Genomic DNA, 26,010 nt, shown 5'->3' with positions numbered 1-26,010 from the left:
GGATTATTCAAAAATAAATAAATAAATCTTGCATATATAAGCATTCAACATTTTTGCATCCCAACAAGAAAAGCCAAAAAAAGGGAATACAAATTCCAATTGACAACATCTGAACAAAAGACAAAAGCAACCCAAATCAGAGGCATCACGACACACCTCCTGCCCAACATCCTTGGGGAAATATCTACCAAAATTCAAGAAAACCAATGAGGGCACCGACAGTTTCCTCAAAATACAACAAAGGTACGGAGAGACTGTACTCGCATCCTAATCCGGTATACGACAAATCCGTGAGGGAAAGGTCTGAGAGACTGTACTCGCATCCCAATTTGGTATACGACAAAGTCGTGAGGGAAAGGTCTGGAGAGACTATACTCGCATCCCAACCGGTATACGACAAAGCCATGAGGGAAAGGTCTGGAGAGACTGTACTCACCTCCTAATTCGGTATACGACAAAGCCGTGAAGGAAAGGTCTGGAGAGACTGTACCCGCATCCCAATCTGATATACGACAAAGCCATGAGGGAAAGGTCTGGAGAGACTGTACTCGCATCCCAATCTGGTATACGACAAAGCCGTGAGGGAAAGGTTTGGAGAGACTGTACTCGCATCCCAATCCGGTATACGACAAAGTCGTGAGGGAAAGGTCTGGAGAGACTGTAGTCATCTCCTAATCCGGTATACGACAAAGCCGTGAGGGAAGCTGAGCTACGAAAATACTCCCTCTTCAACAAGCTACAAATAAAAGAACGCATTATCACAAGAGAAACAATGGAGCATCTACTTGAAGATCGAAGATCAAGTGTACAGTTTGTTAGCCTTGTTACCCAATAGAGTATGCAACCAACACTCAACTGCTCTAAAAGGCGAAGACACGAGAAAATACACCTATCCAAAAGAAGGAACATAGAAGCGCCAACACTAAAGAGACGAGGAGGAGACCCGGACGAAATGTCTACGTCTTTACTTGCCTTTGGAAAAACAACACATAGCAACTCCAAAGGACAAGTAAAGAGGGGCAGCTGTAGACACCCAATTTCGTTCGAGGGGCACACAAACAAAGAAATGGACCTCCGATATGAAGGGAAAGAGCTTCTAAAGCAGGCAAACAACAAGACAGGACATCAAAAAGCCTAAAGGCCAAATAAGGTGGTTTTAGTAGTCCGAAATGGGCTGTTCCAAAATCGGAATGAGCCATTCCAAAATCAGAACGGCCCGTTCCAAAATTGGAACAGCCCGTTCCAAAATGCAATGCATGAGGTCCAATCACGGACACATACAAGAATGGAGAGACTCAAAATAAAATCAAAAAAATAGCACAAGCAAATAATTCCTAAACATTTGATTGTGGAAGAAATTCAAAACAATCAAACAATGGATCTATGGAACAAAATATGATTAAAAGCATATAGATCCGAATTGAAAAACTCAAACAAGACAAGATAAGAAAGACACAAACACAAAACGGACACAAAATTTTGAAGAACACTTATCTCCTTGAAGACCTTGCTCTTGATACCAAAATTGATGGAAGAAAGTAGGGAGAAGTGATGGATGTTCTTCTCCTTAGCTCCTCCTAGCCACGGATCCTCTTTAAGGAGATAACACCGAATGGAAATGAAGCTTGAAGGATGAATGAACACGGATGATGAAGGCTAAAGCCTTGGATGGAAGTATCCAAGCTCAAGATGCAAGAGAAAGCTCACACTCAAAGAGAAGGAAATCCTAATGAATTCCTAAAGGTGAAGCTCACTCTCTCTCTAGAAGACTTTGAAGAAACTCGGCACTTGGCTCTCAAATTTCAATAATGTTCAAAGTAAATACAAATGGTGAAGGAAACACTTAAGTAAGCTCGGTTTTGCACACTTTGGGCGCCTAAATCAAAAGGTGACATGTGGCGCCCAAAATTTGAATTCAAATTTGAAATTTGAATTCAAATTTTGGCTTCCATGTGCTACTCCGAAAATTCAGGTACCTAAGGTGCATCTAAGTGTAATTTGGAGTGTCATTTAGGGTTAATTTCAGGTCACATGTTCAGCCACCAAAGGTGCAAAACATGTGACTCAAATGTAACTTAAATGGCTTCCAAATTAAACCTAATTTAACCTAATTAGCCTACTTTAGTATTCCTTGTATTTTCCTAATCTAATGACCTAAATAAAATGGTCAAACAAATACAATGGAAAGGAAAAATTACAAGAATGAAAATGAGCCCAATATTGGGTACCAAAAGCCCAAAGGCCCATGAAGCCCAAAACTAGGCCCAACTAGCCTAAAACCTAAAATGCTACTCTATGTGGTCCAAAATACAAGACCAAAATATATGATACCTATACTAACATGATGTATACAAAACATATGAAAAATAGCTATAACAAACTATGGCCCATGAAAAGTTCAACTTGGGCCTTCCCAGGCCCATAAGGCCCATTGGGCCCTGACTGGCCCAAACCTTCATGTCTAGCCAACTCCTCTTGGTTCTTTGAGTATGTCACCTCTTGCACTCCAAAGCATGATTCCATCATCCCCTCCCTCTTGAAAATGATTTGTCCTCAAATCTCGAGGATGAATGGAAGAAGAAAAATTAACACCTACATATAAAACATGCAAGGAATAAGAAGTAACATTGTAAGAGAAAAGATCATGGATCCTAAGAGGAGTCCTAGTATCTAACCTAACAAAGAAAGATAAAATATTAGACTCTCTAGAAATAGGTTCCTCTTCTAAGCATAACCTAGAAGTAAAACCTAAAAATGTAAGAACACTATGACTAAGACAATGAAAAGACTGATTTTTAAACACTATAACATCTTGCCTAAAGTACCCTAAATGGTATCCTAGGCTTTTCCTAAAATATAAAGAAAATACTACTAAAAAACGTCCTAAACAATTTTGGATTTGATTGTTTATTAGATACTCATAGTCATACAATCTATTTTTGTCTTGTAGGGAAGGAAACATATTAAGTTCAAAAAAATAAGAACTTCCCATAAGATCAAACATAGAATATAGATTATTACAAGTTAGATCTACTAAACAATGTAAACCGAAAATTGGGTGCTTTAAAAAATCCAAAGAAATACTTCCTTCCTTGTGCACCTTCAAGGAAGTAGTATAAGGAGTAACACTAGGAATAGTCCACTCCTTCTTCACTATATCTCTAAGTTGAGAATTCTTGGTTTGAAATTTATTTTGTTTTTCATTCTCAACTCTAAGATAAGTGGCAGCATTAGGACAAGAGTCAAAACTTTTATGAATAAAGAGAGTTCTTTTCAAGTCTTGTTTGGTCATAAAATAACTCTCTTTTGTCACAAATGTCTTAGTGGAGTCCCCTTTATCCACACTCTGTCCTTCTTTCTTTTCTTTGTTTCTTTTCTTTTTCATTTGCTTTTGATCCTCAAACACTTGGGGTGGTGTTAAAGGATTAAAAACAATTTCCTTATTTTTATGAATGAAGGATATTTTGTTAGTGAGGCCATCATGTATAGTTTGTTTATCAAATTGCCATGGCCTACCAAGCAAAATATGACAAGCTTCCATAGGGATCACATCACATAAAACTTTATCTTTATAATCCCCTATAGAAAACTTGACCTTCACTTGTTGATTCACCTCCAATTCCTCACCTTCATTGAGCCAATGAAGTTTGTAAGGGTGAGGGTGAGGAATGGTGGTAAGGGCTAACTTGTTAATCAACCTTGTACTACAACAATTTGAACATGATCCACTATCAATAATGAGAGAACAAGTTCTTTTGGAAACTAAACATCTTGTGTGAAAGATGTTCTCTCTTTGTGATAGTGAAGTGGGACAAGGTTGACTTCCAAGAAGCCTTTTGACCATAAGAAGATCACCATCAACAGGATATAGCTTTTCAATTTGAGGATCTTCCTTACTAGTCTCACTATCACTTGAAGTGGTAGAACTAGATTCATCAAGACTACTATAAATGTCTTGTCCTCTCAAAATCATGACCTTTTTAGTTGGACATTGAGAAGCTATATGGCCTCTCCCAAGACATTTAAAGCATTTGATGTCACTAGTTTTACTACTAGAAGTGACAACATTTTTATCATTTTCTTTTTCTTTTTCTTGACCCTTACTAGAGCTTTTAGAAGAGTCATATTGACCCTCCCTCTTGTAGTCATTCTTGATATAAGAGTTAGCTTGAGTTTTTCCTTTTAAAGAATTTTTCCTTAAATTTTGTTGTTCCACCCTTATACAAAGTTGGACCAAATCATCAAGGTCCCTATAAGGGAGTAACTCAACTCTATCTCTTATATCAAAATTTAGACCACTTAAAAACCTAGCAATGGTCAATCTTTCCTCTTCCCTTATGCCAGCCCTCATGAGATACAACTCTATCTTTTGTCTATGCTCCTCAACACTCATATTCTTTTGTTGGAGTCTTTGGAGCTTGATGGAATCATGCTTTGGAGTGCAAGAGGTGACATACTCAAAGAACCAAGAGGAGTTGGCTAGACATGAAGGTTTGGGCTAGTCAGGGCCCATCGGGCCCAATGGGCCTAGGAAGGCCCAAGTTGAACTTTTCATGGGCCATATTTTGTCATAGCTATTTTCATATGTTTTGTATACATTATGTTAGTATAGGTATCATATATTTTGGTCTTGTATTTTGGACCACATAGAGTAGCATTTTATGTTTTAGGCTTGTTGGGCCTAGTTTTGGGCTTCATGGGCCTTTGGGCTTTTGGTACCCAATATTGGGCTCATTTTCATTCTTGTAATTTTTCCTTTCCATTGTATTTGCTTGACCATTGTATTTAGGTCATTAGATTAGGAAAATACAAGGAATACTAAAGTAGGCTAATTAGGTTAAATTAGGTTTAATTTGGAAGCCATTTAAGTTACATTTGAGTCACATGTTTTGCACCTTTGGTGGCTGAACATGTGACCTCAAATTAACCCTAAATGACACTCCAAATTACACTTAGATGCACCTTAGGTACCTGAATTTTCGGAGTAGCACATGGGAGCCAAAATTTGAATTCAAATTTCAAATTTGAATTCAAATTTTGGGCGCCACATGTCACCTTTTGCTTTAGGCGCCCAAAGTGTGCAAAACCATGCTTACTTAAGTGTTTCCTTCACCATTTTGTATTCACTTTGAATATTCAGAAATTTGAGAGCCATTGAGCCATGTTTCTCCCTCAAAGTCACCAAAATTCCAAGAGAGAAAGTCTTAGAGAGTGCCTTCAAAATATCCTAGGAAAACCTATTTTCCTTCTCTTTGAAGTGTGCAATCCCTTGAGGCTTGAGCTTGGATGCTTCCTTCTATGGATTAGGAATCCTAATTTGCAGGTTCTACATCTTCTAGAGGTGTTCTACATTCGGTTTATCTCCATTGAAGTTGATCCGTGCATAAGGAGAGCTAAGGAGAAGAACATTCATCACTCCTCCTTACCTTTTCCATCATTTTTGGTATCAGAGCAAGGTTCTTCTTGGAGATAAGTTCTCTTGTGTTTTGTCCGATTATTTTGCTGTTTGTGTACTCTTGTATGTCTTCTTTGAGTTTCTATTCGGATCTAATTGTTTTGAATCAAATTTGTTCCATAGATCCATTGTTTGATTGTTCTTGATTTCTTCCACAATCAACTTGTTTAGGACCTATTAGCTTGTGCTTATTTTTGTTTTCTTTGTGAGTCTCTCCATTCCTAATATGTGTCCGTGATTGGACTGCATGCATTGCATTTAGATTTTGGTTTTTAATCCATGTTTTGTCTTAGTATGTTTGTGTAGTCTTTATATGTCTTAAAATTCCTTGAATAGCATGTTGACCTAAATTTCTTTCTGTCTTGTTCATCAATTTGTTGCTCTCGGATTGCTTATTGTTCTTGCCTCCTATATGTGCTTTTTCTTTTACCTTATTGTGTTCATAACTTTCTATTAGTTCTAGTAAGTTTCTTTAGAGTTAGGTTTCCATTGTGTCTTAAGTTTTCAAATCACATTTCCATTGAAAATCTTCTAAAAAAATTTGTGACTCAAAATTTCAAGTGTAATCCTACTTCTAGTGCACTTTTCTTGTGGATTCAGATTTAAAAAAAAAATGATGAGTTAAGAGGCTGGAAAACAGAGTTCAAAACAGAGCCTAAAAGACATAAAAGTTGAAAAGAAAAATAGTTCAAAAGGAATCCAAACCAAAACCTAAAAACTAGTGCACTAGTTTCTCATTTTCACTTGAAATTTGACCTAATTTTTGGCTGTTTTGTTTTCTCATTTTCTATAGCTTGGAATCATATAAAAATTTGAAACAAAAGGCAAATATACTCTCTGGACTCTTAACTTGATACTGGAAAAAGAAAGAATAAAAAAAATATAGAGAAGACAATTTAAAAGGAAAAAGCCGAGAGGTGTACAAGCTGAAAAATCCACTTGATTCCTTGTTATTGTTTTGGCTACTACTTTTGCTATACTTGTCCAATTGTCTTCAAATTTTTTTTGTTTTGTTCATCTATTCTAGTACCTATCTAGGAACTTTTCTCTCTGAGTGCTAGCTTTTATTTGGAGTCTTAATTTTCAGTTTTACTTGTTGAACCTCTTTGAGTCTTGTCATATACATCTATTACTCTTAATTTTGGTATAAGCTTTTCAAATTGTGCTTTTATTGCTTGTCTTGTTTTCTTTCAATAAATTCCTGTGCTGGAAGTGGCCTCAAATCCTTGCTCAAGGATCAAGCATTGCTCAACAAAGAGTAGGAAAAGTTTGGACACTAAGACCTAAAAATTTGACCTAATTTAGTGACCAAAACTTCTCCTAAACTTCCTTCACTTGAGTGACCATTCCTTTCACCTTGTGAGGCAGCCACCATTAACTTCTTTGTTGTGTTTCTTTTGCAGGTCCAGTAGCATCATATTGAAGGATTAGTGGCAGATTAAACACTTGATTAAGTGTTGGAAAATTTGCACAACAAAAACCGTCAATAAATTGGTCACCAAATCCGCCATTTATTGCTTTCTAGGCTAGTTTAAATTTTGCAATCTCTCTTGTATTTTAAAATCAATTTGTAAAGTTTGGAGGGAGTATTAAGAAGCTGGTCAGGTATATCTACATCCTTGATAGACTCTCACGTGTAGTACTAGTGGAAGTGGCTTGGAAATTTCATATGTTTCAAGCTTCCACTTAGGATATCCGACTAGTTGCTTAACTTGCTTCTTTTTAAGTTTTCTTGTACTTAATTGCTTTACTTTGTTGCCTATAAACGTCTAGAATTGTGTAGTTTTATTTGCTCACGCTTAGTTAAGTGTCAAAAACAAACAAAGTTGTAAAAAAAAAAAAGCATACAAAATTTTTTGTGAAAAGTTTTGGGGAATTGGAAATACCACAAAGGAGTGTAGACCCCTAAAATTGTCCGGGTCGGAAATAAAGCTTGAAGACTCTCGAAGACTGAAGGAAGATCAGCCAGAAGGACTTCCAGAAGGCCCAAGGAAGGTTCTTTATAGGTCTAGAGGTCTTAGGATAGCTAAAATAAGAAAAGTGGGAGGAATGAAGCTCAATACGGCCTCCTTGGAGTTCAGTACGGCCGTACTGCACATTTTGAACTACAATACGGCCGCACTGAACTCAATACGGCCGTATTGAAGTTTCTGAACTTCAATACGGCTGCATTGAATTTAATACGGCTGCACTGAACTTCAATACGGCTGCATTGAATTCAATACGGTTGCACTGAACTTCAATACGGCTGTATTGAATTCAATACGGCTGCACTGAACTTCAATACGGCTGCACTGAACTTCAATACGGCCGTATTGAGGTTTTTGAACTTCAATACGGCCGTATTGAATTCAATACGGCCGTATTGTAGTTCAAAACTTCAATACGGACCGTATTGACCCCCAGAGACCGTATTGAGCCTCATCCCTATAAATATGACGTCAATGGGATGTCATTCTACACTTACACACTGAGTTTTAACCCTCTTCTTGAGTATTCTGGGTTTTTTTGAGCAGTGCTCTGCCTAGAAATCACTCGGAGAGTTGATCCGACGAAGTTCTTGAGTCACGAGCCATTTGCTTGAGTCTCGAACCTAGTCGAAGGGAAATCCTCCGGATTTCCATAGTTAAAATTTTATAGGAGGGAGCGAGCGGTCTTGTAGAGGGAGGGAACGCCAAAACGCTTCCCAATTTCTGTCAAGATATATAAGAAAGCACGCTTCAAAGGTTTATCTCTTTAAAGTCCCTTCTTTTACGGCTTTCTGTGTGTACATATTTAAACTGTCATCATGTAGATAGTTAATTTATAATTGCTTAGAATAAATAGGGGTAATTTAGTAATTTCGCACTATTATTTTTAAATAATCTGTCATAGGGAACCCGAAAGGGGCGCTGTGGGGTGCTAACACCTTCCCCACGCGTAACCGACTCCCTTACCCGACTCTGGTTGTAATGGCCGAAGTCGATTTTTGAATCGATTGCCTTAAACTTCTTTTTCCAATGTTTTGAGTAAAACATTGGTGGCGACTCCATGAACCCTTCCTTTTTATGAAAACCGCTAATCCATGGAGGGTCCCGCTTGGGATTAACATGGATTGGTGAGCCTTTTAATAAAATTGCTCGTTTGACAAGGTCTCAGTTTGAGAATAAGTCATTCTAGCAATCCATATTTTTTTAACAAATAAAAGAGTCCAACCATCCTTCGCGAATGCCGAAAGCCCGTTTCGGGCCGGTGGCGACAGATGGCGACTCCACTGGGGAAGCCTCGAGAGTCAGTCCCATTTAGTGACAGATTATTTTTAACAAAAAATAGTTAAAATTACTTTATTACCCCTTGTTTGTATGATAATATGTTTTATCTATTTGGCTTTAAATAACTGTTGTATGTTTAATTTTACGCAATTGTTTGAAATAAAAATTGCACACAAACCTTTGCACACAACAGTTCCCTCTATACCCGGGGGCATGAGTGGTAAGCCATAGGGAGTGGATGTTAGTACGGCCGGTTGTCGAATGGGTCTATAGGTGCCCGTAGACCGTTGTCGGAAAGCATCACTCAAGGTGATAACCATGAACTCGAGTCCGACAGTGCGTTGGAGCTTTCCATCGGCTTACGACGAGAGGAATTGGGTCCCTATAATGGGGGCACCTTGGGGGCCTCAGACCGGTGAGAACAGTTAGAACCACCTTGAATATGCACTTTTCTGCAGGATACCCCTACCTCGTGATTCGCTCGTGACTGTTCGTGGATGAGTGAATTGTTTGTGCATTGATTATGTGAAATTGTTTGAGCATACATTGCATTTCTTTAAACATACAACATTCCTATTCTTTTAAAAATAAGAATAAATAGGAATAAGAATCTTCCATTATACGGTGTTAACATCTACCTTCATCACATTCATATAGGTAGTTTCCCTTTTCACCCAAAAAAATACAAAAAAATACCCAAAAGAAAAAATAAAGAAAAAAGGTTATTTATCCAAACCAAGCAATATCATGCATCATCTTAGGGACATCCTAAAAACATGATAATGCTTAGTTGAATAAACACAAATGCATGCATATTCAACGACACCATTTCATATCATGCATTTTATTGTAGATTATGGAGGGATCTAGGGGAATACAAGGGCAATTGAAGAAAGTGGACTTCTTATTGTACCGTGCCGAGAGGTTGGATCACCTCTGTTCCTTGATGCCGCGAGAGGCTCGTTTGGAGTTCGAAAAATCTTATGGACGAGTCCTCGACTTGATGAAGATTTGTGTGGATCCAGCTTTTCTGAGAGCATTGGTCCATTTTTGGAGTCTCGATCTGCATTGTTTCGAGTTCCCTCAGTTTGACTTAGTTCCTACTCTCGAGGAGTACGAGCTCATGCTTCGATGGCCCAAATCAGCCGGGGTCTATATCTTCCATGAAAATCATGTGGCCGTAGAGAGGGTCGCAACTCAAGTCAAACTGCCATCACGATCATCCGCTTTAGTGGGGAACGGCAGTATCAAGGGTTGGAAGCTCGCAATGATTGAAGACCACCTTTCTTCCTTGGCTGGTGAGGGAGATTGGTTAGCTTTCAACAAGACTTTAGCGTTAGCCGTGTTTGGGACGATCTTATTCCCCTTTCACGCTAACACAGTGGACTATGCTGCTATGGACGCTTTCTTCGCTTGGGACGTACACATGAAGAGTCCCGTGCCTGCCATTCTTGCCGACACCTTGCTTTCTGTTAACCTATCTCAGCAGAAGCAAGGGAAGACTATCCGATGCTGTACCTCCTTGTTGTATGTATGGGGCATCACACACTTCTATGCCTCTAGTCACATGGGGACCTTGCCCGATCCGCTGAGGAGTTTTTCGAAGATCCCCGTATGCCGCCGATATGCTTCCGAGTGGAAGGAAGAGATGGAACAGTGGAGTATTGAACACTTCACATGGGTTTGTCCTTGGTTCCGTCCGAGCAATATATTGATGAGATGCGGTAGCTATCCAAGCATACCATTGATGGGCCTTAGAGGTTGCATAGCCTACTCACCTAGATTGGCTATGAGGCAACTTATGAGGACTCAGATTGTTCCTGTTCAAGAGGAGCTTGGAGGGTTGTGTTTCTCCTTTGATTCCGAACATCTGAGGGATATGCACGCTGTCATTAGAGCGTGGGAGAAACCAATCTATGAGGGAGATCGAGAGCTTGGAAAGCCTCGGGTATCCGCCTCCACCGACTACGAGATATGGAGGAGCGAGAGAGGGGTGTCCCAACCATCTACCTCTTGCGCAACCGCAACTACAAGGAGGATAATGCAAGAACAAGTCGACGCCTTGACCAAGAAGCTGGAAATTATGGGAGCTCAAATGAGAGTTCTTGAAGAAAAAAATGAAGAATCCAGTTTCGTCATCGATGGTCTACAAAGGCAATGCAAGAAGAAAGACCACGAGATAGAGCGGCTCAAGGATGAATGTGCTAACCTCAATGAGGAGGCTACTCGGGCATCCAAAATGCCAAAGGTTGAACCGAGTAGTCAACTCCAAGAAATTAACGCAAAGATAGCATGCCTTGAAGCCGAGTATGCAAGGCAGGCACAGTTGATCAAGGACATGCAAGACGATCTGCTCTTGACTCGATCCGACGCACAACAATGGCGGGAAGTTGCTCAACAACAAACCGCAAGCCTTTCCAACTTCCGCAAGAGGGAAAGGGAAGGACTAGCACAAATGGCTAGACTCCGAGAGGAGAAGGATCGAGCCGAAGACGAGCTCAATGAGTTGCAGGCCATGATCAACTATCACATTCAAAAAGCGAAGGACGCTCAGAAGATCAGTGATGATATGAGCCAAGCGGTCCATACGCAAGTTGAAGCAATGGCACGCCATGTAGAGGAAGCCGAAGACGAATGGAGAAGAAATATGAACCCGCCTGTGGGTTTTTACCGGCTTTTCTCATATTGTAAAAAATTGCTTCAAAGCATCGTATGATAAGTTGTACACTTTTTATGATCAATGAAATCAAGTTTTTGATTTATGAAATCTCTCAATTGCCCTTGCATTTCATAGTCATTCATTTGCATACATCTCTCCAAGTAATTTAATAATAAACATTAATAAAAAGAAAGAATTAATCGATGCGTATAATCAAAGAGTGGATCGCACGCCATTTGTTATCAAATGCAAACCAACAACTGCGCCAAGCGAGCACACGACAACTTCGTTGTTGGTAATCAAGACGAACAAAGGGGAAGGTCCGACACCGTTAAGGATCACTACTCCAAGGCCTTTTCCCTATGAATCAAATAAGGCTGTGCCATGGATATATGACATCCATTTTTCTGCCAACAGCGATTTCTCTAACATCGCTGGACTTGGGGGCATGACTAGGAGTGGTAGGATCTACACTCCCAATGATCTTCATGATAAAAGCTCCCAAGAATAAAGGAAAGGAAAATAAAGAATCCGAGGAGGAAAACCTAGAGACCGCCTTCCAAGCATTGGAAAGTGCCAATGTTGAAACATTTCCCCGAGAAATGAAGAAGGTAGCCCATATGCTCACCAAGAACGGATACTTGCCAGGACAAGGATTAGGCAAGGACTCCCAAGGAATCCCAGAGCTACCCATTATCAAGGATAATCCGGGGAAACAAGGGTTAGGATACAACCCTAGCAAAGATCAAAGAACGAAGAGGAATCAAGATCCTTGTCGACGTTCTTAAGCCAGATCTTCAGGAAGGCCGGTTCACAAGCGTCAAGGCCGGTCGTCGTCATCAAGTGCTCTTCTCCTTCCGATAGGGATGTATAGACCTGATGACTATTAGAGATTACTCCTCGGGGACAGCCCGACCCCCGAGCCTCGATAGGGCACATGTTTCCTCTATGATTATAATAAAATCATTCTTCATTATTTCTTATTGCTTCTTTTCTTGCTTGCAATAAAATTCTAAACCACATTATTTAACCCTGTTTGAATGAACATAAGTGAGGTTAAAATCGTCTTAATAATCAATAAACGCACATCATTTTTATGTGGAAGTGTGTGTGACAACTTGGAGCACCTTCCCTTGGCCTCGACAAGTGCCATCATGGATAAAAAGAAATCCTTTAAAATAAAAGAAGCTCGGCAGGAAACCCAAAAAGGGGACTGCGCAAAAATAAGAGCAAAAGACCCGCTAGGAATCCCACAAAAGGGTGACCTAGGCAAAAATTAGGGTTACGAAAATGAACAAAAATCAAAAGTCCGCTAAAACGCCGCAAAGAGGTGTTTTAGGCAAAAATAAGGACAATCAAAGAACGAAAGAAATCCATGATGGTACCATGAACCGAATTCAACAAGAAAGGTTCAAGAAAAGCTATCCAAGTTGTCAAATCACAAATGTTAATAACCAAGACGTGCCTAACTTCATAAGTGTTTAATCAAACAAGCCTAAACACTTAAGCCTACCATTGGCCAAGCCATTCTTACAAAATCCATTTTTCAAAAAATAAATAATCCCCTCTAAAACACAAACTTTCGAAAAAAATATCCTTTCCTTCTTTTCTCTCTTGTCCCAAACGATTTTTGAATAATCTAGTGGAAACATGGAGATATAGTAGTCAATAGGAGGGTTGACACATCTTCTAAAGTAAAGGAAAATCATTTGGTTGATGACACCAAATCTCAATATAACATGCATCATTCCTCGGTTACAGAAATCGGCAGCACACAGCCCGTCTAGAGGAATGGCAAAAATCCAAACAGAGAAACGCATCGGTTAATTCTTTTGAAAAATGAATCAAATAGAATTAGGTGCATCATACTGCATACATGCATACAGATGATAGGTGTAATGGAAGATCACTAATTCTCTGTTTATTGAAAAAAAACAAATATAAACTTCAGAAAAAACAATGCGCCCGTACCATGTTCAGTACACCCGTACTAAAATCAGGGTTATGAACAAAATTTCAACTCAATACGGGCGTACTGAAATGGATATGGCCGTATTGGCCACAAAGAAATATTCAAAGACCTCATCATGAGGCAGTCGCATAAAATAGAAAAAATAGAAAATTGCTTGTGTATGACAGCAGTCAACAAAAGCCGAAAACGAAAAAAGGCAAGGATACAAACGATACTCCTCAGTTTGTACAGAATAACTGAGCCTGGAGAGGCTTGCTGAAACAATACTCATACAGAATAATTGAGCCTGGAGAGGCTTGCTGAAACAATACTCATACAGAATAACTAAGCCTGGAGAGGCTTGCCGAAATAATACTCTCTCAGAATAATTGAGCCTGGAGAGGCTTGTCGAAATAATACTCTCTCAGAATAATTGAGCCTGGAGAGGCTCGCCGAAATAATACTCTCTCAGAATAACTGAGCCTGGAGAGGCTCGCCGAAATAATACTCTCTCAGAATAATTGAGCCTGGAGAGGCTCGCCGAAATAATACTCTCTCAGAATAACTGAGCCTGAAGAGGCTTGCCAAAATAATACTTCTCAGAGACATTTCTGTACAGAAAAAGCCAAAACCAACAAAAAAGGCAAAAATACAGAAAAAGCCAAAATCAACAAAAAATACAGAAAAAGCCGAAATCAACAAAAAAGGCAAAAACACAGAAAAAGCCAAAATCAACAAAAAAGGCAAAAACACAGAAAAAGCCAAAATCAACAAAAAGGCAAAATACAAAAAATCCAACAAATTATACAGAATAACTGAGCCTGGAGAGGCTTGCCAAAATAATACTCTCCAAAAGACATCTCAGCTTGCATTCTTGGGCTGAACAAAAAACCAATTCATCATACAGAATAATTGAGCCTGGAGAGGCTTGCCGAAACAATACTCTCTCAGAATAATTGAGCCTGGAGAGGCTTGCCGAAATAATACTCTCGCAGAATAACTGAGCCTGGAGAGGCTTGCCGAAATAATACTCTCATCAGAATAACTGAGCCTGGAGAGGCTCGCAGAAATAATACTCCCCAGAGAAACCTCAGCTTTCACTCACGGGCCAAATTCCCCAGTGAAAGCTATCAAACCAAGATCAGCAAAATTCCCCAAGGGAGGCTTGATCATCTAAACAGAATATCCAAGTCGAAAGGACTTAAACTTCCTCAGTGGAAGGTAGCTTTCCAACTCAAGCGATGAGTGAAGCTAAGCCTGAAGAGGCTTTCTAAATAATACTCTGGGATAAAAAAACTTTAAATCCCCACTCGCCTACTCAGAGGCACCCCCTCAAGAAAAATCACAAAAGACAAATAATCATTCCCCAAGCGGAATCCGGCACTCAGCCGAACACCAAACATCAAGATAATTCGCCTACTCAGAGGCACTCTTTCAAAAAAGAAAAAAATCCAAAAGATCAATAACAATTCCCCAAGCGGAATTTGGCTTTTCAGCCAATCATCAAGCGTCAAGATGATTTGCCTAACAGAAGAGGCTAATCACAATCAATGACAAAATCCCCCAGCGGATAATAGCCTACACAGAGGCGACAAAAATAAAAAAAAAAAACCAAAAGAGATACCCGAATAAGGACAACCGGGATACTCCACAACGTCGAAAGGACGACAGCCAAACATAAGGCATCGCTCAACTCAGAGAGAGAGCATTTGTGTCTACACCTCAAGGAGTCAGAAATTCTCCATGGGTACCAACTAAGCAATGCAAGTTGGGGCACAAAAACCTATGAATGACTGCACATCCCCTAGACGGATCCCTGCATTATCCAGCCCTCAGTGGCATCAAAATCAAAAACAACTGTCGAAGCAGCATCGTGGACTGTGAAGACAAAATCATCTCAAAGCCTGGAGAGGCAATACTCAGCTACCCAGTTGTCGAGAGCACCGAGGTATGCACAAGCCTGGAGAGGCAATACTTAGCTACCCAGTTGTCGAGAGCACCGAGGTATGCACAAGCCTGGAGAGGCAATACTCAGCTACCTAGTTGTCGAGAGCACCGAGGTATGCACAAGCCTGGAGAGGCAATACTCAGCTACCCAGTTGTCGAGAGCACCGAGGTATGCACAAGCCTAAGAGGCAATACTCAGCTACCCAGTTGTCGAGAGCACCGAGGTATGCACAAGCCTGGAGAGGCGGTACTCAGCTACCCAGTTGTCGAGAGCACCGAGGTATGCACAAGCCTAAGAGGCAATACTCAGCTACCCAGTTGTCGAGAGCACCGAGGTATGCACAAGCCTAAGAGGCAATACTCAGCTACCCAGTTGTCGAGAGCACCGAGGTATGCACAAGCCTGGAGAGGCGGTACTCAGCTACCCAGTTGTCGAGAGCACCGAGGTATGCAATGAGCCTGGAGAGGCGACGACTAATACTCACCCTGGAGAGGGCAAACTCAACCTGGAGAGGCTACCCAACAATTTTCCCACCTGAAGACACTACAAGTCAGAAGGTTGGCACATCACCCGGACAATTGGGTCAACTCCTTTACTTGTCAGCCGGTACACCAAAAGGTCGTCCGACTAAGTAAAGGGGGGGCAGCTGTAGACCCCTAAAATTGTCCGGGTCGGAAATAAAGCTTGAAGACTCTCGAAGACTGAAGGAAGATCAGCCAGAAGGACTTCCAGAAGGCCCAAGGAAGGTTCTCTATAGGTCTAGAGGTCTTAGGATAGCTAAAATAAGAAAAGTGGGAGGAATGAAGCTCAATACGGCCTCCTTGGAGTTCAGTACGGTCGTACTGCACATTTTGAACTACAATACGGCCGCACTGAACTCAATACGGCCGTATTGAAGTTTCTGAACTTCAATACGGCTGCATTGAATTTAATACGGCTGCACGGAACTTCAATACGGCTGCATTGAATTCAATACGGTTGCACTGAACTTCAATACGGCTGTATTGAATTCAATCCGGCTGCACTGAACTTCAATACGGCTGCACTGAACTTCAATACGGCCGTATTGAGGTTTTTGAACTTCAATACGGCCGTATTGAATTCAATACGGCCGTATTGTAGTTCAAAACTTCAATACGGACCGTATTGACCCCCAGAGACCGTATTGAGCCTCATCCCTATAAATATGACGTCAATGGGATGTCATTCTACTCTTACACACTGAGTTTTGTCGCCACCGGCCCGAAACGGGCTTTCGGCATTCGCGAAGGATGGTTGGACTCTTTTATTTGTTTAAAAATATGGATTGCTAGAATGACTTATTCTCAAACTGAGACCTTGTCAAACGAGCAATTTTATTAAAAGGCTCACCAATCCATGTTAATCCCAAGCGGGACCCTCCATGGATTAGCGGTTTTCATAAAAAGGAAGGGTTCATGGAGTCGCCACCAATGTTTTACTCAAAACATTGGAAAAAGAAGTTTAAGGCAATCGATTCAAAAATCGACTTCGGCCATTACAACCAGAGTCGGGTAAGGGAGTCGGTTACGCGTGGGGAAGGTGTTAGCACCCCACAGCGCCCCTTTCGGGTTCCCTATGACAGATTATTTAAAAATAATAGTGCAAAATTACTAAATTACCCCTATTTATTCTAAGCAATTATAAATTAACTATCTACATGATGACAGTTTAAATATGTACACACAGAAAGCGGTAAAAGAAGGGACTTTAAAGAGATAAACCTTTGAAGCGTGCTTTCTTATATATCTTGACAGAAATTGGGAAGCGTTTTGGCGTTCCCTCCCTCTACAAGACCGCTCGCTCCCTTCTATAAAATTTTAACTATGGAAATCCAGAGGATTTCCCTTCGACTAGGTTCGAGACTCAAGCAAATGGCTCGTGACTCAAGAACTTCGTCGGATCAACTCTCCGAGTGATTTCTAGGCAGAGCACTGCTCAAAAAAACCCAGAATACTCAAGAAGAGGGTTAAAACTGTGTGTAAAAGTGTGAAATGACGTCCCATTGACGTCATATTTATAGGGATGAGGCTCAATACGGTCTCTGGGGGTCAATACGGTCAACATTGAAATTTTGAACTAATACGGCCGTATTGAATTCAATACGGCCGTATTGAGTTCAATGCAGCCGTATTGAACTTCAATACGGCCGTATTGAGTTCAGTGCGGCCGTATTGTAGTTTAAAATGTTCAATACGGCCGTACTGAACTCTTGGGAGGCCGTATTGGGCTTCATTCCCTCCACTTTCTTATTTTTTGCTACTCTAAGACCTCTAAACCTACAGATAATCATCCTAGGGTCTTCCAGGGTCTTCCAGGAGTCCTTCCGGCTGACTTTCCTTTAGTCTTCGAGAGTCTTCAAGCTTTATTTCCGACCCGGACAATTTTAGGGGTCTACAGCTGCCCCCCCTTTACTTAGTCGGACGGCCTTTTGGTGTACCGGCTGACAAGTAAAGGAGTTGACCCAATTGTCCGGGTAATGTGCCAACCTTCTGACTTGTAGCGTCTTCCGGTGGAAAATTGTTGAGTAGCCTCTCCAGGTTGTTGCATACCTCGGCGCTTCTAACAACCTCGGTAGCTAAGTTTACCCTCTCCAGGGTCAACTTCACTCGACGCCCGAGCCGGAAGTTGAACACCAACGTGCCTCTGACGACGCTGATGGTTGAGTACTGTCTCTCCAGACCTTGAGTACTGTCTCTCCAGACTTTGAGTATCGTCTCTCCAGACATTGAGTACCGTCTCTCCAGACTTTGATTGAGTACCGTCTCTCCAGACTTTCTTTGAGTACCGTCTCTCCAGACTTTGTTTGAGTACCGTCTCTCCAGACCTTGTTTGAGTACCGTCTCTCCAGACCTTGTTTGAGTACCGTCTCTCCAGACCTTGTTTGAGTACCGTCTCTCCAGACTTTGTTTGAGTATCGTCTCTCCAGACCTTGTTTGAGTACCGTCTCTCCAGACTTTGTTTGAGTACCGTCTCTCCAGACCTTGTTTGAGTACCGTCTCTCCAGACTTTGTTTGAGTATCGTCTCTCCAGACCTTGTTTGAGTACCGTCTCTCCAGACCTTGTTTGAGTACCGTCTCTCCAGACCTTGTTTGAGTACCGTCTCTCCAGACCTTGTTTGAGTACCGTCTCTCCAGACTTTGTTTGAGTACCGTCTCTCCAGACTTTGTTTGAGTACCGTCTCTCCAGACTTTGTTTGAGTACCGTCTCTCCAGACCTTGTTTGAGTACCGTCTCTCCAGACCTTGTTTGAGTACCGTCTCTCCAGACTTTGTTTGAGTACCGTCTCTCCAGACTTTGTTTGAGTACCGTCTCTCCAGACTTTGTTTGGTCTCTGACGACCTAGGCAACTGAGTTTGCCCTCTCCAGGGTCTGCGTCCGTGTCTTCTGATCACTTCGGCAATGCGAGTTTACCCTCTCCAGGGATCTGAGATGATTTTTTTTGTCTCCACAGTCCACTATGCTGCTTCGACGTTTTTCTGATTTTGTGCCACTGAGGGCTGGATAACGCAGGGATCCGTCTAGGGGATGTGCATTCATTCATAGGTTCTTGTGCCCCAACTTGCATTTGCATAGTTGGTACCCATGGGGAATTTCTGACTCCTTGGGGTGTAGACACAGATGCTCTTCTTGATTTGAGCGATGCCTTATGTTTGGCTGACGTCCTTTGACGTTGGTGGAGTATCCCGGTTATCCTTATTCGGGTGTCTCTCTTTGATTTTCTGATTTTGTAGCCTCTGTGTAGGCTATTATCCACTGGGGGATCTGGATGTTGATTTTGATTTTGTCTCCACAGTCCACGATGCTGCTTTGACGATTGTTTTTGATTTTTGTGCCACTGAGGGCTGGATAACGCAGGGATCCGTCTAGGGGATGTGCAGTTACTCATAGGTTCTTGTGTCCCAACTTTCCTTTGCATAGTTGGTGCCCATTGAGGAATTTCTGTTTCCCTGGGGTGTAGACACGAAGATGCTCTTTCTGAGATGAGCGGTGCCTTATGATTGGCTGACGTCCTTTCGACGATGGTGGAGTATCCCGGTTATCCTTATTCGGGTGACTCTTTTTGTTTTTCTGGTTTTGTCGCCTCTGTGTAGGCTGTTATCCGCTGGGGGATTTTGTCATTGATTGTGATTAGCCTCTTCTGTTAGGCAGATCATCTTGACGCTTGATGTTTGGCTAAGAGCCGGATTCCACTTGGGGAATGATTATTGATCTTTTGATTTTTTTTCTTTTTGTAGGAGTGCCTCTTGAGTAGGCGACTGGGGATTTGGGGATCTTATGTATCCCAAAGTATTATTTAGAAAGCCTCTTCAGGCTTAGCTTCACTCTTCGTTTGAGTTGGAAAGCTATCTTCCACTGAGGAAGTCTAAGTCCTTTGACTTGGATATTTTGTTTGGATCATGCTTCCGTTGGGGAATTTTGCTGATCTCGCTTTGATAGCTTTCACTGGGGAATTTGGCCCGTGAGTGGAAGCTGAGATATCTCTGGGGAGTATTATTTCGGCGAGCCTCTCCAGGCTCAATTATTCTTAGAGAGTATTATTTCGGCAAGCCTCTCCAGGCTCAGTTATTCTGCATGAGTGTTGTTTTTTGTTCAGCCCGAGAATGCGAGCTGAGACGTCTTTTGGAGAGTATTATTTCGGCAAGCCTCTCCAGGCTTAATTATTTTGTGGGAGTATTTTTTCAGCAAGCCTCTCCAGGCTCAATTATTCTGTGGGAGTATTATTTCGGCAAGCCTCTCCAGGCTCAATTATTCTGAGAGAGTATTATTTCAGCAAGCCTCTCCAGGCTCAGTTATTCTGAAGGAGTATTATTTCGGCAAGCCTCTCCAGGCTCAATTATTCTGATGAGGGAGTATTATTTCGGCGAGCCTCTCCAGGCTCAATTATTCTGTATGATGAATTGGTTTTTTGTTCAGCCCGAGAATGCGAGCTGAGACGTCTTTTGGAGAGTATTATTTTGGCAAGCATCTCCAGGCTCAGTTATTCTGTATAATTTGTTGGATTTTCTGTATTTTGCCTTTTTGTTGATTTTGGCTTTTTCTGTGTTTTTGCCTTTTTTGTTGATTTTGGCTTTTTCTGTGTTTTTGCCTTTTTTGTTGATTTCGGCTTTTTCTGTATTTTTTGTTGATTTTGGCTTTTTCTGTATTTTTGCCTTTTTTGTTGGTTTTGGCTTTTTCTGTACAGAAATGTCTCTGAGGAGTATTATTTTGGCAAGCCTTTTCAGGCTCAGTTATTCTGAGAGAGTATTATTTCGGCGAGCCTCTCCAGGCTCAATTATTCTGTGAGAGTATTATTTCGGCGAGCCTCTCCAGGCTCAATTATTCTGAGAGAGTATTATTTCGGCAAGCCTCTCCAGGCTCAGTTATTCTGAGAGTATTATTTCGGCGAGCCTCTCCAGGCTCAGTTATTCTGTATGGTGAGAGAGTATTGTTTCTGCAAGCCTCTCCAGGCTTAATTATTCTGAGGAAGTATTTTTTCAGCAAGCCTCTCCAGGCTCAATCATTATGTACAAACTGTGGAGTATTGTTTGTATCCTTGCCTTTTTTCGTTTTCGGCTTTTGTTGACTGCTGTCATACACAAGCAATTTTCTATTTTTTCTATTTTATGCAATTGCCTCATGATGAGGTCTTTGAATGTGCAATTAATGTGCGCGATGCACAAAATGCAAGTTTAATTATTTTATTTTTGGAAAAAATGAATGGCTCCCCCTATCCTCTTCTTCTTGGAGGAATTTTGTCATTGATGTGAGGGAGGATTTCTGTTATTGCCAATACGGCCGTTATTCATTTCAGTATGCCCGTATTGAATTGAAAATTTGTTCATAACCCTAATTTTGGTACGGGCATACTGAACATGATACGGGCGTATTGTTTTTCTGAAGTTTATATATATTTTTTTTTTGTTTTTTTTCAATAAACAGAGAATAAGTGATCTTCCATTACACCTATCATCTGTATGCATGTATGCAGTATGATGCACCTAATTCTATTTGATTCACTTTTCAAAAGAATTAACCGATGCGTTTCTCTGTTTGGATTTTTGCCATTCCTCTAGACGGGCTGTGTGCTGCCGATTTCTGTAACCGAGGAATGATGCATGTTATATTGAGATTTGGTGTCATCAACCAAATGATTTTCCTTTCCTTTAGAAGATGTGTCAACCCTCCTATTGACTACTATATCTCCATGTTTCCACTAGATTATTCAAAAATCGTTTGGGACAAGAGAGAAAAGAAGGAAAGGATATATTTTCAAAAGTTTGTGTTTTAGAAGGGATTATTTATTTTTTGAAAAATGGATTTTGTAAGAATGGCTTGGCCAATGGTAGGCTTAAGTGTTTAGGCTTGTTTGATTAAACACTTATGAAGTTAAGCACGTCTTGGTTATTAACATTTGTGATTTGATAACTTGGATAGCTTTTCTTGAGCCCCTTCGTTGAATTCAGTTGGTGGTACCATCATGGATTTATTCTGTTTTTCGATTGCCCTAACTTTTGCCTAAAACACCCATTTGTGGAGTTTTAGCGGGCTTTTGTTTTTGTTCATTATTTTGTAACCCTAATTTTTGCCCAGGTCACCCTTTTGTAGGATTCCTAGCGGGTCTTTTGCTCTTATTTTTGCGCAGTCCCCTTTTTTGGGTTTCCTGCCGAGCTTCTTTTATTTTTAGGATTTTTGTCCTGAATGGATTTCTTTTTATCCATCACGGCACTTATTGAGGCCAAGGAAAGGTGCTCCAAGTTGTCGTGCACACTTCCACACAAAATGATGTGGGTTTATTGATTATTAAGACGATTTTAACCTCACCTATGTTCATTCAAACAGGGTTAAATAATGCGGTCTAGAATTTTATTGCAAGCAAGAAAAGAAGCAATAAAGAATTAATAAAGAATGATTTTATTATAATCATAATGGAAACATGTGCCCTATCGAGGCTCGGGGGTCGGGCTGTCCCCGAGGAGTAATCTCTAATAGTCATCAGGTCTATACATCCCTATCTGAAGGAGAAAAACACTTGACGACGACGACCGGCCTTAACGCTTGTGAACTGGCCTTCCTAAAGATCTGGCTTAAAGAACGTCGAGAAGGATCTTGGTTTCTCTTCGTCCTTTGATCTTTATAAGGGTTGTATCCTAACCCTTGTTTCCCCGGATTATCCTTGATAATGGGTAGCTCCGGGATTCCTTGGGAGTCCTTGCCTAATCCTTGTCCTGGCAAGTATCCATTCTTAGTGAGCATGGAGGCTACCTTCTTCATTTCTCAGGGAAATGTTTTGACATTGGCGATTTCCAATGCTTGGAAGGCGGTTTCTAAAGCTTCCTCCGCTGCATCCACGTAAGGTATGGTGGATGGTTTGCTGATGAGTATGTCATCTTCAGCTTGTACAGTCACCAGTTTGTCACCCACTATGAACTTGACTTTCTGGTGGAGCGTAGAGGGTACAGCTTTCGCATCATGAATCCAAGGTCGGCCGAGGAGACAGCTGTATGCGGGAGTAATGTCCATCACTTGGAATTTGACATTAAAGATAGTGGGTCCAATTTGGATTGGAAGATTGATCTCTCCCACCACTTCTCTTTTAGAACCATCGAAGGCTCGAACGATCATGTTGCTCGGGCGCATTTGGACTCCCTTGATTGCCAATTGCTTGAGCGTTCTTTTTGGCATCACAGTCAAGGAAGATCCATTATCTACCAAGACTTTAGCGATGTGATACTCCTTGCACTTTATAGAGATGTGCAAGGGCTTGTTATGATTCGGTCCCCCAGCGGGGATTTCTTCATCGGTGAAGGTGAGGTGATCACTAGCCGTGATGTGACTAACAATCCCCTCAAACTTGTCTTGGGAGATAGTGTGCGACACATATGCCTCGTTCAAGACTTTCGACAGAGCTTGCCGATGCGGTTCGGAGATTAGGATCAACGACAACAGCGTAATCTTTGCTGGCGTCCTATGAAGTTGATCCACGATGGAGTACTCGCTCTGTCAGATAAACTTTAACAGCTCGTCTGTCTCCTCCTCGGATTCTTTATTTTCCTCAGTTTTCTCCTTTTCTTTTCCTTTATTCTTGGGAGCTTTATCATGAAGATCTTCGGGAGTGTAGATCCTCCCACTCCTAGTCATGCCCCCAAGTCCAGCGATGTTAGAGATATCGCTGTCGGCAGAAGAGTGGATGTCGTATATCCACGGCACAGCCTTATTTGATTCGTAGGGGAAAGGTCTTGGAGCAGTGATCCTTAATGGTGTTGGACCTTCCCCTTTATTCGTCTTGATTACCAACAACGGAGTTGATGTGCGCTCGCTTGGCGCGGTTGTTGGCTTACACTTAATAACAAATGGCGTGCGATCCATCTTGAACATACGCATCGATTATTTCTTTCTTTTTATTAATGTTTATTAATGATTTATTGGGAGGGATGTATGAAATGCAAACCTAGATCCCTCCATGATCTTTGATAAGAATGCATGATATGAGATGATGACGATGAATATGCGTGCATTGTGTTTATTCAACTAAGCATTATCATGTTTTTAGGATGTCCCTAAGATGATGCATGATATTGCTTGGTTTGGATAAATAACCCTTTTTTCCTTTTTTTGGGTATTTTGTTTTTTGTATTTTTTTGGGTGAAAAGGGAAACTACCTACATGAATGTGATGAAGGTAGATGTTAACACCATGCAATGGAAGATTCTTATTCCTATTTATTTTTATTTTAAAAGAATAGGAATGTTGTATGTTTAAAGAAATGCAATGTATGCTCAAACAATTTCACATAAACAATGCACAAACAATTCACTCATCCACGAACAGTCACGAGTGAATCACGAGGTAGGGGTATCCTGCAGAAAAGTGCATATTCAAGGTGGTTCTAACTGTTCTCACCGGTCTGAGGCCCCCAAGGTGCCCCCGTTATAGGGACCCAATTCCTCTCGTCGTAAGCCGATGGAAAGCTCCAACGCACTGTCGGACTCGAGTTCATGGTTATCACCTTGAGTGATACTTTCCGACAACGGTCTACGGGCACCTATAGACCCATTCGACAACCGGCCGTACTAACATCCACTCCCTATGGCTTACCACTCATGCCCCCGGGTATAGAGGGAACTGTTGTGTGCAAAGGTTTGTGTGCAATTTATATTTCAAACAATTGCGGAAATTTAAACATACAACAGTTTATTAAAGCCATATAAATAAAGCATGTTATCATACAAACAAGGGGTAATAAAGTAATTTTAACTATTATTTGTTAAAAATAATCTGTCACTAAATGGGACTGACTCTCGAGGCTTCCCCAGTGGAGTCGCCATCTGTCGCCACCGGCCCGAAACGGGCTTTCGGCATTCGCGAAGGATGGTTGGACTCTTTTATTTGTTTAAAAATATGGATTGCTAGAATGACTTATTCTCAAACTGAGACCTTGTCAAACGAGCAATTTTATTAAAAGGCTCACCAATCCATGTCAATCCCAAGCGGGACCCTCCATGGATTAGCGGTTTTCATAAAAAGGAAGGGTTCATGGAGTTTACCCCTATTTATTCTAAGCAATTATAAATTAACTATCTACATGATGACAGTTTAAATATGTACACACAGAAAGCGGTAAAAGAAGGGACTTTAAAGAGATAAACCTTTGAAGCGTGCTTTCTTATATATCTTGACAGAAATTGGGAAGCGTTTTGGCGTTCCCTCCCTCTACAAGACCGCTCGCTCCCTTCTATAAAATTTTAACTATGGAAATCCAGAGGATTTCCCTTCGACTAGGTTCGAGACTCAAGCAAATGGCTCGTGACTCAAGAACTTCGTCGGATCAACTCTCCGAGTGATTTCTAGGCAGAGCACTGCTCAAAAAAAACCCAGAATACTCAAGAAGAGGGTTAAAACTGTGTGTAAAAGTGTGAAATGACGTCCCATTGACGTCATATTTATAGGGATGAGGCTCAATACGGTCTCTGGGGGTCAATACGGTCAACATTGAAATTTTGAACTAATACGGCCGTATTGAATTCAATACGGCCGTATTGAAGTTCAAAAACCTCAATACGGCCGTATTGAAGTTCAGTGCAGCCGTATTGAGTTCAATGCAGCCGTATTGAACTTCAATACGGCCGTATTGAGTTCAGTGCGGCCGTATTGTAGTTTAAAATGTTCAATACGGCCATACTGAACTCTTGGGAGGCCGTATTGGGCTTCATTCCCTCCACTTTCTTATTTTTTGCTACTCTAAGACCTCTAAACCTACAGATAATCATCCTAGGGTCTTCCAGGGTCTTCCAGGAGTCCTTCCGGCTGACTTTCCTTTAGTCTTCGAGAGTCTTCAAGCTTTATTTCCGACCCGGACAATTTTAGGGGTCTACAAGTTTTAACCCTCTTCTTGAGTATTCTGGGTTTTTTTGAGCAGTGCTCTGCCTAGAAATCACTCGGAGAGTTGATCCGACGAAGTTCTTGAGTCACGAGCCATTTGCTTGAGTCTCGAACCTAGTCGAAGGGAAATCCTCCGGATTTCCATAGTTAAAATTTTATAGGAGGGAGCGAGCGGTCTTGTAGAGGGAGGGAATGCAAAAACGCTTCCCAATTTCTGTCAAGATATATAAGAAAGCACGCTTCAAAGGTTTATCTCTTTAAAGTCCCTTCTTTTACCGCTTTCTGTGTGTACATATTTAAACTGTCATCATGTAGATAGTTAATTTATAATTGCTTAGAATAAATAGGGGTAATTTAGTAATTTCGC

This window comes from Cajanus cajan, chromosome 9, assembly GCF_000230855.2.
Source record: "Cajanus cajan strain Asha chromosome 9, NIPB_CcT2T_4, whole genome shotgun sequence".
Lineage (NCBI taxonomy): Eukaryota > Viridiplantae > Streptophyta > Magnoliopsida > Fabales > Fabaceae > Cajanus > Cajanus cajan.
This window is presented reverse-complemented; position numbering follows the sequence as displayed.